The following is a 15,542-nucleotide window of genomic DNA, read 5'->3' as shown; positions in this document are numbered from 1 at the left end:
GGATGCTAACAACTGCTTATCTGCTCTTTCTAGTAAGAATACTCTCCTAGCCTTCTAGACCGACTTTTTAACTTTCGTAACCATAGTCGTAATGACAACATCATGATCAATAATCCCTTTCTCAACACTGACACCGTAGATGAGGTCTGGTCTGTTCGTGGCTACCAGATCTAAAATATTTCCATTACGCGTTGGCTGTCGATTTAGCTGCTCAAGACAGTTTTCGGATAATGTGTTCAAAAGTAATTCACACGACGGCTTGTCTGTACCACCTGTAATGAATCCATAGACATCCCAGTCTATACTAGGTAGGTTGAAGCCGCCTACGACTAATATAGCATGATCCGGGTACTTCTGCGATACAGAGTGTAGACTCCCTTTGAATGATTCTAGAACTGCCACGGTGGAACCTGGTGGCCGGTAATAACACCCAACCATTAACTTTATTTCCCCTAGCCCTGTTAAACGTGTCCAGATAACTTCACAATCACACTCTACTTCGACCTCAGTAGACACAATATTTTTGTCAACTGCAATGAAGACGCCACGTCCTACGGTGAGTGTTCATCAGGACACCTCGCACTACCGCCTAGCCTAAAAAAAACCCATGTGCACGCCACAAGTACTCTGCTACCCGAGTAACCGCTTCCTTTGTGTAGTGCACCCATGACCTATCTAGGGGCGTCCTACAATTCCTCACCCAATAGCGCAAGTCTAGAAATCTGCAGCCAAGACCGTCACATAGTCGACGAAGCCTCTGGTTGAGACCCACCACTCGGCTCCAAACCAAAGGACCCCGATCCACTCTGGGAACGATGCTGCAAATAGAAAGCTCTGCTTGCACCCCGCGTGCGAGGCCAGCAGTCTTCACCAAATCCGCCAGCCGCCTATACGAACTGAGGATCGCCTCAGAACCCAAGAGACAGGCATCATTAGTGCCGACGTGAGCAACTACTTGCAGACGACTGCACCCCGTACGCTCGATAACCGCAGGCAAGGCCGCCTCCACATCTTGGATGAGGCCCTCCGGCAGACAAACTGAGTGCACGTTGGAATACTTTCCAGCCCTGAACGCTATTTCCCTAAGAGGCTCCATCACCCGCCTAACGTTAGAGCTCCCAATAGCTAGCAAGCCTTTGCCACCGTGTGCCTGCTCGGGCCCTGCTGAAGGAGCGGCAACCCGCCCACTGACAGTATAATATATTTGTCCAATGAATACCCGCTTATGTACATCTACATCTACATTTATACTCCGCAAGCCACCCAGCGGTGTGTGGCGGAGGGCACTTTACGTGCCACTGTCATTACCTCCATTTCCTGTTCCAGTCGCGTATGGTTCGCGAGAAGAACGACTGTCTGAAAGCCTCCGTGCGCGCTCTAATCTCTCTAATTTTACATTCGTGATCTCCTCGGGAGGTATAAGTAGGGGGAAGTTATATATTCGATACCTCATCCAGAAACGCACCCTCTCGAAACCTGGCGAGCAAGCTACACCGCGATGCAGAGCGCCTCTCTTGCAGAATCTGCCACTTGAGTTTGTTTCACATCTCCGTAACGCTATCACGGTTACCAAATAACCCTGTGACGAAACGCGCCGCTCTTCTTTGGATCTTCTCTATCTCCTCCATCAACCCGATCTGGTACGGATCCCACACTGATGAGCAATACTCAAGTATAGGTCGAACAAGTGTTTTGTAAGCCACCTCCTTTGTTGATGGACTACATTTGAAACGTCCCATTAGAAAAATTATACATGACTGTGCTTAAACTGACACACAATATTTTTAGCGCAACGTAATCTGACTTTCAAAAATACCTACAAAAGAATGGCCCTGACTAACATTAACCTATACCTTTCACAAATCACTTACGTCAGCAAAAATCTTCGTTACTCGAACTACTGCAATACAGCGAGCGCCACTACTGCCAACTAAATAAAAGATTCAAACTACTGAAGGCACTAACTACTAACAGGCATAGTTAGCAAATGAAAGATTTTGATAGAGAACAAACAATATATTTACCTCAATAGTGTTCAAAAGTCATAATGTATGTAGCAGTTCATCACAACCAGTCTTACAAATTTCAAAACTCCGCCATCTCTCTCCCCACATCCACCACTGCTGGCGGCTCACCTCCAACTGCGCAACGCTACGCGCTGTTCACATCCAGCTGCCCAACACTACAATGGCAGACAACAATGCAAACTAGCCACAGACTGCACACAGCACAGCCAGTGATTTTCATACAGAGCGCTACGTAACGTTGCCAATAAGAAAACATAAGCAGCCTGAGCGTGGCGCAGACCCCAAGAAATCATGGATCGAAGTTGTCAAAAAGACGCGTGCAAGGTGGTGGTGGCTGCATAATGGTGTGGGCTGTGTTTACATGGAGTCGAGTGGGTCCTCTGGTCCAACTGAATCGATCATTGGCTGGAAACGATTATGTTCGGCTACTTGGAGACCATTTACAGCCATTCGTGAACCTTTGCCAAAAAGGACAGAATTTTTGTGGATGACAACACGTCATATCACCGGGTCACAATTGTTCGCGATTGGTTTGAAGAAGATTCTGGACAATTGGAGTGAATGTTTTGTGCACCCAGATCGCCCGACATGAATGCCATCGAACATCTATGGGACGTAATCGAGAGGTCAGTTCGTGCACAAAATCGTACACCGGCAACATCTTCGCAATTACGTACGGCTATAAGGCTAGCAATGCCCAGTATTTATGCAGTGGTCTTCCAAAGATTTGATGAGTCCATGCCACACCGAGATGTTGCACTACGCCAGGCAATAGGCGGTCCGACAACAAGGACTGATCGTCTGGGATGTCATTTCCTTTTATAGCTGGACCCGTTTGGCTGTCACCCACAGCACAGTGGTACGTCGACGGCATTCTACTCCCCGTTTTGTTGCCCTTCATGGCAAGTCACGCTGGATTTTCATTTCAATAAAATAATGCCACCCGCAAACACCGAGTTTCTACTGCTTGTCTTCAAGCCCTACAGTGGCCAGCTAGGTTACCAGATCTCTCCCCAACTGAGAATGTATAGAGCCCCATGGGCAGAGCCCTCGCAATCTTTGTAAGTGGGCTGCTTCTGTCTTGGAAGCGCTTTTCATTGGATCTATGACTGCGCTTTCGTTATAAGAGACTCTGTAGCCGGTTGTTCTCGTTGTTGGAAGTTAACCGCCAGTAGTGTTGGGAAGTTGGATGTTAGTAGCCAGCAGTGATGGAAGTACTGTTGGGCAGTTTGAGGTGAACGGCCAGCAGTGATGGATGTTAGATGTGAGAAGTTAGCATAGATGGAGGGTAGAGGTCTGAAGTGTTAGCGTAGGCTAAGGATTTGGAGGTATCGGACTTGGAGACTGAATATTATTCATGATTATATAACTTTGTACTAGATGTCAATGACGGTTTATGTTTGTGTCTGAACTGGATGTCACATTATTAAAAAAAAAGTACATTATTTGGTTTGCAACAAAATTTTCCCTTTGCTAACCACATGCCTATTAGTAGTTAGTGGCCTTAGTAGTTAGAATCTCTTATTTAGCTGGCAGTATTGACGCTCGCTGTATTACAGTAGTTCGCGTAATGAAGATTTTTGTGAGGTAAGTGCTTAATGAAATGTATGGGTTATTGTTAAGATTTCTTTTTAGTCAGGGCCATTCTTTTGAATTAATTATTTGATCTTAGGTTATCATTTTCTTGAGCAGTCAGGATGCGTTGCGCTAGAATATTGTGGGTCAGTGTTGACATGATAAGAATAAGTAAAGAGAAAATAGGTCACTTGCATTCAATTTCACTCAGCAGTTTAAGTAAAATATTTAATAAAGAAGTTTCACCATTTCGGGATTTCCACGATTTAACGCGCCTATTGGACAGAATTTGGCACGATATCCTTCAGGAGGACATCCAACAAGTCTGTCAATCAGTGCCAAACCGAATAACTGCTTGCATAAGAGCCAGAGGTTGATCAAGGCGTCATGGACCTGCTAAGTTTTGTTTAGCTCTTTCTCTTGAGTAAATCATCCATATTTTCTGAAAGGGTAATCATTTGTTCGTCCTTAGACGTACATCACATCTATCGATTTCGTCCGATTCGGATAATTCCGTCGTGGCGCATCTTTCTTTTTCATCTTTTACGAGGGTAATCCCAAAAGTAGGATCTCCTATTTTTTTATAGGTACAGAACTTTGTTTGTGTGGCAGTTGGTCACACTGTTAAGAAGAGTGCTTCACGCGCTTTGTGTAAGCATGCGCACGCCTCGCTGAGGCGCTCAGTCGTGGCTTGGCAGCCGTTGAGAAAGGAGCTCCCGTTGGATGTGCGAATCGTGCAGTTATTCGGTTTTTGAACGTAAAGGGCACTGCACCGACTGAAATCCATCGCCAATTGACGGAAGTGTATGGTGAGTCGTGCATGGATGTCAAAAATGTTCGTGAGTGGTGTAGAGAGTTTGCAGCTGGTCGGACCGAAATTCACGACGAACAAAGGAACGGGAGACCGTCAATTTCTGAGGAGACTGTTGAAGGTTGAGCAAAGCATGCGGCGGTTCAGCCTGGATGATCTCTGCACGTTGATTCCTGAGGTTTCCCGAAGCACCGCTCACAGAATTTTAGCGGAAACATTGAACTACCGGAAGGTGTGCGCAAGATGGGTGCCACGCATGCTGGACCACATGCGGCAACGAGCTGATGCTTCCCGCGCTTTTCTTCACCGCCTTGCAGCCGAACAGGACTACTTTCTGGACTCAGTTGTCACGGGTGACGAAACCTGGGCATATCACGTTACACCTGAGATCAAGCAACAATCACGCCAGTGGCGGCATCCTTCTTCGCCAAAGCCGCGGAAATTCAAACACAGTCTGCAAGTCACGACAACCGTTTTTTGGGGTGGGAAAGGGGTATTGTTGGTCGACTTTATGCCCACTGGGACCACAATTAACGCTGACAGGTACTGTGAGACTCTGAAAAAATTCAAACGGGCAATTCAGAACCGGAGAAGAGGAATGTTGAGCAAGGGCGTGCACATTCTCCATGACAACGCTCGCCCACACATCGCTCGTCAAACCGTTGCTCCCCTGCAACAGTTTCAGCGGAACATAATCACCCACCCACCCATAGTCCTGACTTGGCCCCCAGTGACTATCACCTGTTCCCTGAGTTAAAAGAACATTTGACTGGAAAGCGATCCAGCTCCGACACGAGGTGAAAATTTCATAACTTTCTGAACAGCATGGCGGCGAGCTGGTATGATATGGGCATACAAAAACTGCCACAGCGTCTACAAAAATGCATCGACAGAAATGGTGATTATGTCGAAAAATAGCTAAATGTTCAGGCTGTAAACTGATGTAAACCATTGTAGAAATAAACAGGTATATGTACTCATAAAAAAAAGGAAGTCTTAGTTTTGGTATTACCCTCGTAGGGTGTATTCGTAATTGCTTGTAAAGTTAATGAAATGTATCAGTTAGCTCCAAAGCGCTATTTTTTCTCGTAGCAGGCAGAAAAACGAACTTGCTTATTGACAAAGAAGTTAATCCCAGACGAAATTCAAAGCGAAGTCCCATGTATTTTTTTAAATTCCATTTCGACTTCGAGAGTGACATTCAGAGCTGAATAATATATATTTCAGGACTCAGAGCTTTGGAATCTTCTGGATAAGAGAAAAATATTTTCACTGATGTAAACCATTGTAGAAATAAACAGGTCTATTTACTCATAAGAAATAGGAAGTCTTACTTTTGGGATTACCCTCGTAGGGCGTATTCGCAATTGCTTGTAAAGTTAATTAAATGCATCAGTTAGCTCCAAAGCGCTATTTTTTTCTCGTAGCAGGCAGAAAAACGAAATTGCTTATTGACAAAGAAGTTAATCCCAGACGAAACACAAAGCGAAGTCCCTATGTCATTTTTTTAAAATTCCATTTCGACTTCGAGAGTGACATTCAGAGCTGAATGATATATATTTCAGGACTCAGAACTTTGGAATCTTCTGGATAAGAGAAAAATATGTTCACTTACGTAATGCGACCTTGTGTGACCGAACTGCGCAGTTCGGAAGCCCCGACAGCTGTCAGCCGTATTTCTCGCCGAGTGCTCGTCTTGACGTGGGGTCACCCTTACTCTGGCGCCATTATCATAAATTGACGTGTCTGAGCCTCGTCGTTTTCTTGAAATACGGGATACACCACTGAGATGCCAGCAGAAGTGTGGAAACTGCGTGAATTTCAAAAGCGTTCACATCGCCTCATCGTCACTACGTTTTCGTTTGCAAGGTGTACTACTGTATATCCCTGTAGTACTCCGCACTCTTCCTTCAGTCAGAGGTCTGACTGATGCCGACGGGAAGCTAATAATTTCGTTAATTTGAATTTTCACGTATTATAATACAGGGTGATTCAAAAAGAATACCATAACTTTAGGAATTTAAAACTCTGCAACGACAAATGGCAGAGCTAAGCACTATCTGTCGGCGAATTAAGGGAGCTATAAAGTTTCATTTAGTTGTACATTTGTTCGCTTGAGGCGCTGTTGACTAGGCGTCAGCGTCAGTTGATGCTAAGATGGCGACCGCTCAACAGAAAGCTTTTTGTGTTATTGAGTACGGCAGAAGTGAATCGACGACAGTTGTTCAGCGTGCATTTCGAACGAAGTATGGTGTTAAACCTCCTGATAGGTGGTGTATTAAACGTTGGTATAAACAGTTTACAGAGAATGGGTGTTTGTGCAAAGGGAAAAGTTCTGGATGGCCGAGAACGAGTGATGAAAATGTAGCACGCATCCAGCAAGCATTTGTTCGCAGCCCAGGAAAATCGACTCGCAGAGCTAGCAGAGAGCTGCAAATTCCACAATCAACTGTATGGAAATTCCTACGAAAAAGGTTAGTTATGAAACCTTATCGTCTGAAATTGGTTCAAGCACTGTCTGCAGCTGATAAGATTAAAAGAATCGATTTCTGTGATTTTATCCTTGTTCAAATGGAAACAGATGAATCTTTCGTTTCAAAGATTGTGTTTAGTGATGAAGCAACTTTCCACACTAACGGGAAAGTCAACTGTCACAATGTCTGTATATGGGGCACTGAGAATCCGCGGGAAACAACTCAGTATGAACGTGACTCGCCTAAGGTGAACGCTTTTTGTGCCATTTCAGCTAATAAAGTTTTTGGTCCCTTTTTCTTCGAAGGTGCTACTGTAACTCCCTCAGCTCGAACAAGAAACACAACAATTCATATTTCAGCAGGATGGAGCGCCACCACATTGGCACTTATCTGTCCGTAACTACCTGAACGTCAACTACCCGAGGCGATGGATCGGCCGCCAGGCCGTGACAGAGCACTTCATCACTGGCCTCCAAGAAGCCCTGATCTTACCCCCTGCGATTTTTTCTTATGGGGGTATGTTAAGGATATGGTGTTTCGGCCACCTCTCCCAGCCACCATTGATGATTTGAAACGAGAAATAACAGCAGCTATCCAAACTGTTACGCCTGATATGCTACAGAGAGTGTGGAACGAGTTGGAGTATCGGGTTGATATTCCTCGAGTGTCTGGAGGGGGCTATATTGAACATCTCTGAACTTGTTTTTGAGTGAAAAAAAAACTTTTTAAATACTCTTTGTAATGATGTATAACAGAAGGTTATATTATGTTTCTTTCATTAAATACACATTTTTAAAGTTGTGGTATTTTTGAATCACCCTGTATAATCAATACGTACCCAGTCTGCTACAGCTGAAGACTGGTTAAAATTTCCGCCTCTTTACGTACAGCTGCATCTACTACGTGCACTGAAGTTATAATACTTCCAATTCTTTTTTTCTCAGGCCTGGAACCAGATATAAACATGCTGCTTGTTTTAACACACGCATGCAATCGTGAATGAGCGACAGAGGAGTCAATACTGTAACTGTAGCGCAGACACAAATCTAGCGGCAGTGGCAGAAGAGAAGACTGTTGATGATACTGCATGGGGGCTTAATTATAATGCAATAATTTTCGTAGCTATGTATCCGGTTACGAAGTCTCGTAACCGGTTGGCCCTGAGTAGTATTAGTACGCAATCTGACTGCATAAAATAACAATAAAGAATGAAAGGAAATTTCCGTTAACACAATTAATTAAGTCCCCTGCTACTATAAAAGATACGAAACAACAAAGCACAAGTGTAACTATATATGACGGTAGTATCTGATCCCGAAGGAACAGTTACCGTGGATGACCATGCAGCTTGCTAGAAATGAAATGATAATTAAATGGACACCCTAGCTGCAAACAGGCGTTGATGTACTTCATTGGGGACATGTTGAAAATGTGTGCCCCGACTGGGACTCGAACCCGGGATCTCCTGCTTGCATGGCAGACGCTCTATCCATCTGAGCCACTGAGGGCATAGATGTATAGCGCGACTGCAGGGACTTATCCCTTGCACGCTCCCCGTGAGATCCACATTCCCAACATGTCAACACCACTACGTTCGCATGATGGGCAAACATCTATTAGGCGCACTGCGAACGTAGTGGTGTTGACATGTTGGGAATGTGGATCTCACAGGGAGCGTGCAAGGGATAAGTCCCTGCAGTCGCGCTATTCATCTGTGTCCTCGGTGGCTCAGATGGATAGAGCGTCTGCCATGTGAGCAGGAGGTCCCGGGTTCGAGTCCCGGTCGGGGCACACATTTTCAACATGTCCCCAATGAAGTACATCAACGCCTGTTTGCAGCTAGGGTGTCCATTTAATTATCATTACAAGTGTAACTGTTCTGTGTGTGGTAGTGTGATTCAACGTACATGTATCTGTCACAGTTCTTCCTCAATACGACAAGATATTTTAAACACCATTTACAATGAACTAATTGAAAAGCCAGAAACACTATAATTGCACATAGAAACCAGAATTACAAGTCCAATAAATGAACATGTGTCAGATGCTTCGTTGACTGAACCTGTGACCAAGAGGCATTGTCATTAAGGAAAGGTTTTTGTTACCTCCACATATATTGACGAAAAATACACTGTGATCATTGCAACATTTTCCATCTATACATTACACCAAACGAACAGCATCTACTCTCTCGCCCAACAGAACAACTGCACACGACATCCTCTAAACAAGTACTGACCACTGCAACCTCTGAACTACTACTGCCCCAGTGGAGGCGGCGGAATAATAATCTTCGGCGCAATCTCTGGCGATGTGACTCAGTGTAGCCACCTGTCAATACTTACGGGAGACGTTCATGAAATTGACCAAAAATGTCAATTTCCAGTTCATTTTTTATTAGTAGAACGAATGGGCAATAAGTTCCCAGAGTATAAATGATGAATTCGCATCAGAAGGGCCTGAAAAATAATTAAGGGGGAACGACATGGTGACGCCCGAAAATATTGCTCAAATTCAGGATTTTTTTTTTTTCTCTTTACTGGAACGTAGTAGACAAATCGGGTTTTGCTGCAATGAATAAATCGGACATTGAAGTTTTTATTGGTATTTTGTTTTCGAAAACTATTAATATCTTCCGTGTGTAATCTGGATCTTCCCGAGGCAGCTCTGATAGGAGGTAGATCAACGGTTGTCGTTGTAGCTCCAGTTGTGGTTATGTGAATCAGTAAATTAACATATGAATCTGATCCTTCCAGATGTAATTTTAGTGCATGGTAGGGCTTAGTAAAATTTTTTTTTGAAAATATTTGAAAAAATTACCATCTTTGGACACTTCGTTTTCGCTCCGATGGCTCTGAGCACTGTGGGACTTAACATCCGAGGTCAACTAACCTAAGGACATCACACACATTCATGCCCGAGGCAGGATTCGAACCTGCGACCGTAGCGGTCGCGCGGTTCCGGACTGAGCGCCTAGAACCGCGAGACCACCGCGGCCGGCTGTGACGTGCATTAATGCAGTATCTGAACACTGAGTAGACATACCGCGAAATTTGAAGCAATGTGGAGAATTTCGCTCCGGTTGGATGTTATTTCTAGAGCGTATATCCAAATGAGACTATTGAAACTTTCATTCACATTTTGAATAAGACCATCCAAACAACACTCTAGCAAATCAGGGTTACTCAAAACCCTAAACATATCACGGACGCGGCAAAGGGAGCGTCAAAGCGGAACCGGTTCTCTAACGCCGAGGAGTTGCCATGCGCGGTCGGCTTCAAACGCTCTCAGAATCTTTACTTTTTGGAGATCGGCATAATATTTTGGGGAATAATTCTTCAATGTATATATGCTACACTGAAACACCGTAATCTGCAGAATGTCGACTTTCACCGGTGAATGTCAACGTCTCCAATTTCGGCCATTCACGGTAACATTGAAACGTCCCCTAAGAAAAATTATAAATGACTGTGCTTAAACTGACACACAATATTTTTAGCGCAACGCAATCTGACTTTCAAAGATCCCTATAAAAGAATGGCCCTGACTAACATTAAACTATACCTTTCATGAATCACTTCCCTCACAAAAAACTTCGTTACTCGAACTACTGCAATATAGCGAGTGCCAATACTGCCAGCTAAATAAAAGACTCTAACTAAATGGTTCAAATGGCTCTGAGCACTATGGGACTCAACTACTGAGGTCATCAGTCCCCTAGAACTTAGAACTACTTAAACCTAACTAACCTACGGACATCACGCACATCCATGCCCGAGGCAGGATTCGAACCTGCGACCGTAGCAGACGCACGGTTCCAGACTGTAGCGCCTAGAACCGCTCGGCCACCCCAGCCGGCTGACTCTAACTACGGAAGGCACTAACTACTGATAGCCATAGTTAGCAAATGAAAGATTTTGATAGAGAACAAACAATGTATTTACCTTAATAATGTTCAAAAGTCGATTATTATATATAAGATCGACAGGAAGTGCAAAATGGCTAAGCAGGAATGGCTAGAGGACAAATGTAAGTAAATTGAGGCTTATCTCACTAGGGGTAAGATAGATACTGCCTACAGGAAAGTTAAAGAGACCTTTGGAGAAAAGAGAGCCACTTTTATGAATATCAAGAGCTCAGATGGAAACCCGGTTCTAAGCAAAGAGGGGAAAGCAGAAAGGTGGAAGGAGTATATAGAGGGTCTATACAAGGGCGATGTACTTGAGGACAATATTATGGAAATGGAAGAGGATTTAGATGAAGATGAAAAGGGAGATAAGATACTGCGTGAAGAGTTTGACAGAGCACTGAAAGACCTGAGTCGAAACAAGGCCCCGGGAGTAGACAATATTCCATTAGAACTACTGACAGCCTTGGGAGAGCCAGTCCTGACAAAACTCTACCATCTCGTGAGCAAGATGTACGAGACAGGCGAAACACCCTCAGACTTCAAGAAGAATATAATAAATCCAATCCCAAAGAAAGCAGGTGTTGACAGATGTGAAAATGGCCGAACTATCAGTTTAATAAGTCACAACTGCAAAATACTAACACGAATTATTTACAGACGAATGGAAAAACTGGTAGAAGCCGATTTCGGGGAAGATCAGTTTGGATTCCGTAGAAATGTTGGAACACGTGAGGCAATACTGACCTTACGACTTATCTTAGAAGAAAGATTAAGGAAAGGCAAACCTACGTTTCTAGCATTTGTAGACTTAGAGAAAGCTTTTGACAATGTTGACTGGAATATTCTCTTTCAAATTCTAAAGGTGGCAGGGGTAAAATATAGGGAGCGAAAGGCTATTTACAATTTGTACAGAAACCAGATGGCAGTTATAAGAGTCGAGGGACATGAAAGGGAAGCAGCGGTTGGGAAGGGAGTGAGACAGGGTTGTAGCCTGTCCCCGATGTTATTCAATCCGTATATTGAGCAAGCAGTAGAGGAAACAAAAGAAAAATTCGGAGTAGGTATTAAAATCCAGGGAGAAGAAATAAAAACTTTGAGGTTCGCCGATGACGTTGTAATTCTGTCAGAGACAGCAAAGGACTTGGAAGAGCAGTTGAACGGAATGGACAGTGTCTTGAAAGGAGGATATAAGATAAACATCAACAAAAGCATAACAAGGATAATGGAATGTAGTCTAATTAAGTCGGGTGATGCTGAGGGAATTAGATTAGGAAATGAGACACTTAAAGTAGTAAAGGAGTTTTGCTATTTGGGGAACAAAATAACTGATGATGGTCGAAGTAGAGAGGATATAAAATGTAAACTGGCAATGGCAAGAAAAGCGTTTCTGAAGAAGATAAATTTGTTAACATCGAGTATAGATTTAAGTGTCAGGAAGTCGTTTCTGAAAGTATTTGTAGTGAGTATAGCCATGTATGGAAGTGAAACATGGACAATAAATAGTTTGGACAAAAGAGAATAGAAGCTTTCGAAATGTGGTGCTACAGAAGAATGAGGAGGTATTGAATTGGATTGGGGAGAAGAGAAGTTTGTGCCACAACTTGACTAGAAGAAGGGATCGGTTGGTAGGACACGTCCTGAGGCATCAAGGGATCACAAATTTAGCATTGGAGGGTAGCGTGGAGTGTAAAAATCGTAGAGGGGGACCAAGAGATGAATACACTAAACAGATTCAGAAGGATGTAGGTTGCAGTAGGTACTGGGAGATGAAGGAGCTTGGACAAGATAGATTAGCATGGAGAGCTGCATCAAACCAGTCTCAGGACTGAAGACCACAACAACATATATATATATATATATATATATATATATATATATATATATATATATATATATATATATATATATACACACACTCCTGGAAATTGAAATAAGAACACCGTGAATTCATTGTCCCAGGAAGGGGAAACTTTATTGACACATTCCTGGGGTCAGATACATCACATGATCACACTGACAGAACCACAGGCACATAGACACAGGCAACAGAGCATGCACAATGTCGGCACTAGTACTGTAAGTAGGCTGTTTATGTTTTCTTTATGTAAGTAGGCTGTTTAGGTTCTTATGTAAGTAGGCTGTTTAGGATTTCTTATTGGTAACGCCACCTCTGAATGAAAATCACTGGCTGTGCTGTGTGCAGTCTGTGGCTGCTTTGCATTGTTGTAATACTCGCCATTGTAGTGTTAGGCAGCTGGCTGTGAACAGCGCGTAGCGTTGCGTAGTTGGAGGTGAGCCGCCAGCAGTGGTGGATGTGGGGAGAGAGGTGGCTGAGATTTGTAATTTGTCATGAATTGCTATATTTATATATGATGATATCAAGGTAAATACATTGTTTGTTCTCTACTAATATCTTTCATTTGCTAACTATCCCTATCAGTAGTTAGTGCCTTCCATAGTTTGAATCTTTTATTTAGCTGGCAGTAGTGGCGCTCGCTGTATTGCAGTAGCTTGAGCAGCGAAGATTTTTGTGAGGTAAGTGATTTGTGAAAGGTATAGTTTAATGTTAGTCAGGGCCATTCTTTTGTAGAGATTTTTGAAAGTCAGATTGCGTTGCGCTAACAAAATATTGTGTGTCAGGTTAAGCACAATCATGTATAATTGTTCAAAGGGGACGTTTCAGTACAGTGTATATCCACCTTTCGCAGCAATGCAGGCTGCTATTCTCCCATGGAGACGATCCTAGAGATGCTGGATGTAGTCCTGTGGAACGGCTTGCCATGCCATTTCCACATGGCGCCTCAGTTGGACCAGCGTTCGTGCTGGACGTGCAGACCGCGTGAGACGACGCTTCATCCAGTCCCAAACATGCTCAATGGGGGACAGATCCGGAGATCGTGCTGGCCAGGGTAATTGACTTACACCTTCTAGAGCACGTTGGGTGGCACGGGATACATGCGGACGTGCATTGCCGGTCTAGGAATGGTAGAACGATGGGTTCGATGACGGTTTGGATGTACCGTGCACTATTCAGTGTCCCCTCGACGATCACCAGTGGTGTACAGCCAGTGTAGGAGATCGCTCCCCACATCATGATGCCGGGTGTTGGCCCTGTGTGCCTCGGTCGTATGCAGTCCTGATTGTGGCGCTCACCTGCACGGCGCCAAACACGCATACGACCATCATTGGCACCAAGGCAGAAGCGACTCTCATCGCTGAAGACGACACGTCTCCATTCGTCCCTCCATTCACGCCTGTCGCGACACCACTGGAGGCGCGCTGCACGATGTTGGGGCGTGAGCGGAAGACGGCCTAACGGTGTGCGGGACCGTAGCCCAGCTTCATGGAGACGGTTGCGAATGGTCCTCGCCGATACCCCAGGAGCAACAGTGTCCCTAATTTGCTGGGAAGTGGCGGTGCGGTCCCCTACGGCACTGCGTAGGATCCTACGGTCTTGGCGTGCATCCGTGCGTCGCTGCGGTCCGGTCCCAGGTCGACGGGCACGTGCACCTTCCGCCGACCACTGGCGACAACATCGATGTACTGTGGAGACCTCACGCCCCACGTGTTGAGCAATTCTGCGGTACGTCCACCCGGCCTCCCGCATGCCCACTATACGCCCTCGCTCAAAGTCCGTCAACTGCCCATACGGTTCACGTCCACGCTGTCGCGGCATGCTACCAGTGTTAAAGACTGCGATGGAGCTCCGTATGCCACGGCAAACTGGCTGACACTGACGGCGGCGGTGCACAAATGCTGCGCAGCTAGCGCCATTCGACGGCCAACACCGCGGTTCCTGGTGTGTCCGCTGTGCCGTGCGTGTGATCATTGCTTGTACAGCCCTCTCGCAGTGTCCGGAGCAAGTATGGTGGGTCTGACACACCGGTGTCAATGTGTTCTTTTTTCCATTTCCAGGAGTGTATATATATATTCATGATATCCAGTATTTCAAATTTACTCTTTCGGCCGATGAAATATAATTAACCAGTGCAAAGTTACCAGCTTGCGCTCCGGCCACGCATCATACAGTGCCTTAGTTCACCTCACACTCTGAAACATACGCAAGATAACACTCTGAAATTATATAACAAATACCAATTACAGATGACAAGCGGGCACTTGCTCTCACATCAAGGGAACTCTGTCCGTTTAGCCCAAAAATACGAAAAGACAATTGAGCATAATAATACGTTAAAACACTTTGAACTCCAGTTCCTTCAGATAGAATTCAAAAGAATCAAGTCACGTATGCCTTAAAAACAAAAGATATTACAAGGTTTGAACCTCTGAATGGTTAAAAATAAGGCACAGATAGAGATTTGATAGAAACAATTTCTACACTTAATCGATAATAATGGAACTGGAGCTGGCCAAAATGTGACCCCTTTTACCAATCTAGGGATTGCACCAGCGGCTGGAATCGAAATTAGCTCACACACGGCTCGACTGGAATATCCTGGTAAGTTTTACGAGTATTTGAGTTGAACAGAGAAACGCTCTGTTACATGCTAGAGATGGTTCGTAGTGACATTGAATAACAAGATTACAAACACACTGTATAATAGCAAAACACATGTCAGTTAACCTTCAATGACTGTGAAAGGGAAATATAAATTTTAGAATAAGATGCTGTAAACACCTGAAGAAGTGAAAAGTGGAAACACACACACACATTTGGAAATTACCTCATATAGCAGAATCATAACAGGTCAAACTTATTTTCAAATTCACCACAAAGTTGTTAG

The 15,542-nt window shown here is 44.4% G+C and overlaps 1 non-coding gene across 1 annotated transcript; it reads left to right on the top strand.

The window, feature by feature from the left end:
• Positions 1-8,604: 8,604 nt before the first annotated feature.
• Positions 8,605-8,678, top strand: Trnat-ugu (transfer RNA threonine (anticodon UGU)). The gene has a single exon. It is a non-coding gene; the product is annotated as a tRNA-Thr (tRNA).
• The last annotated feature ends 6,864 nt before the right edge of the window (positions 8,679-15,542 follow it).

The sequence above is a fragment of the Schistocerca serialis genome, chromosome 10, assembly GCF_023864345.2.
Source record: "Schistocerca serialis cubense isolate TAMUIC-IGC-003099 chromosome 10, iqSchSeri2.2, whole genome shotgun sequence".
Taxonomy (NCBI): domain Eukaryota; kingdom Metazoa; phylum Arthropoda; class Insecta; order Orthoptera; family Acrididae; genus Schistocerca; species Schistocerca serialis.
The sequence above is the reverse complement of the archived record's forward strand: the minus strand, read 5'-3'. Positions and strand labels throughout refer to the sequence as shown.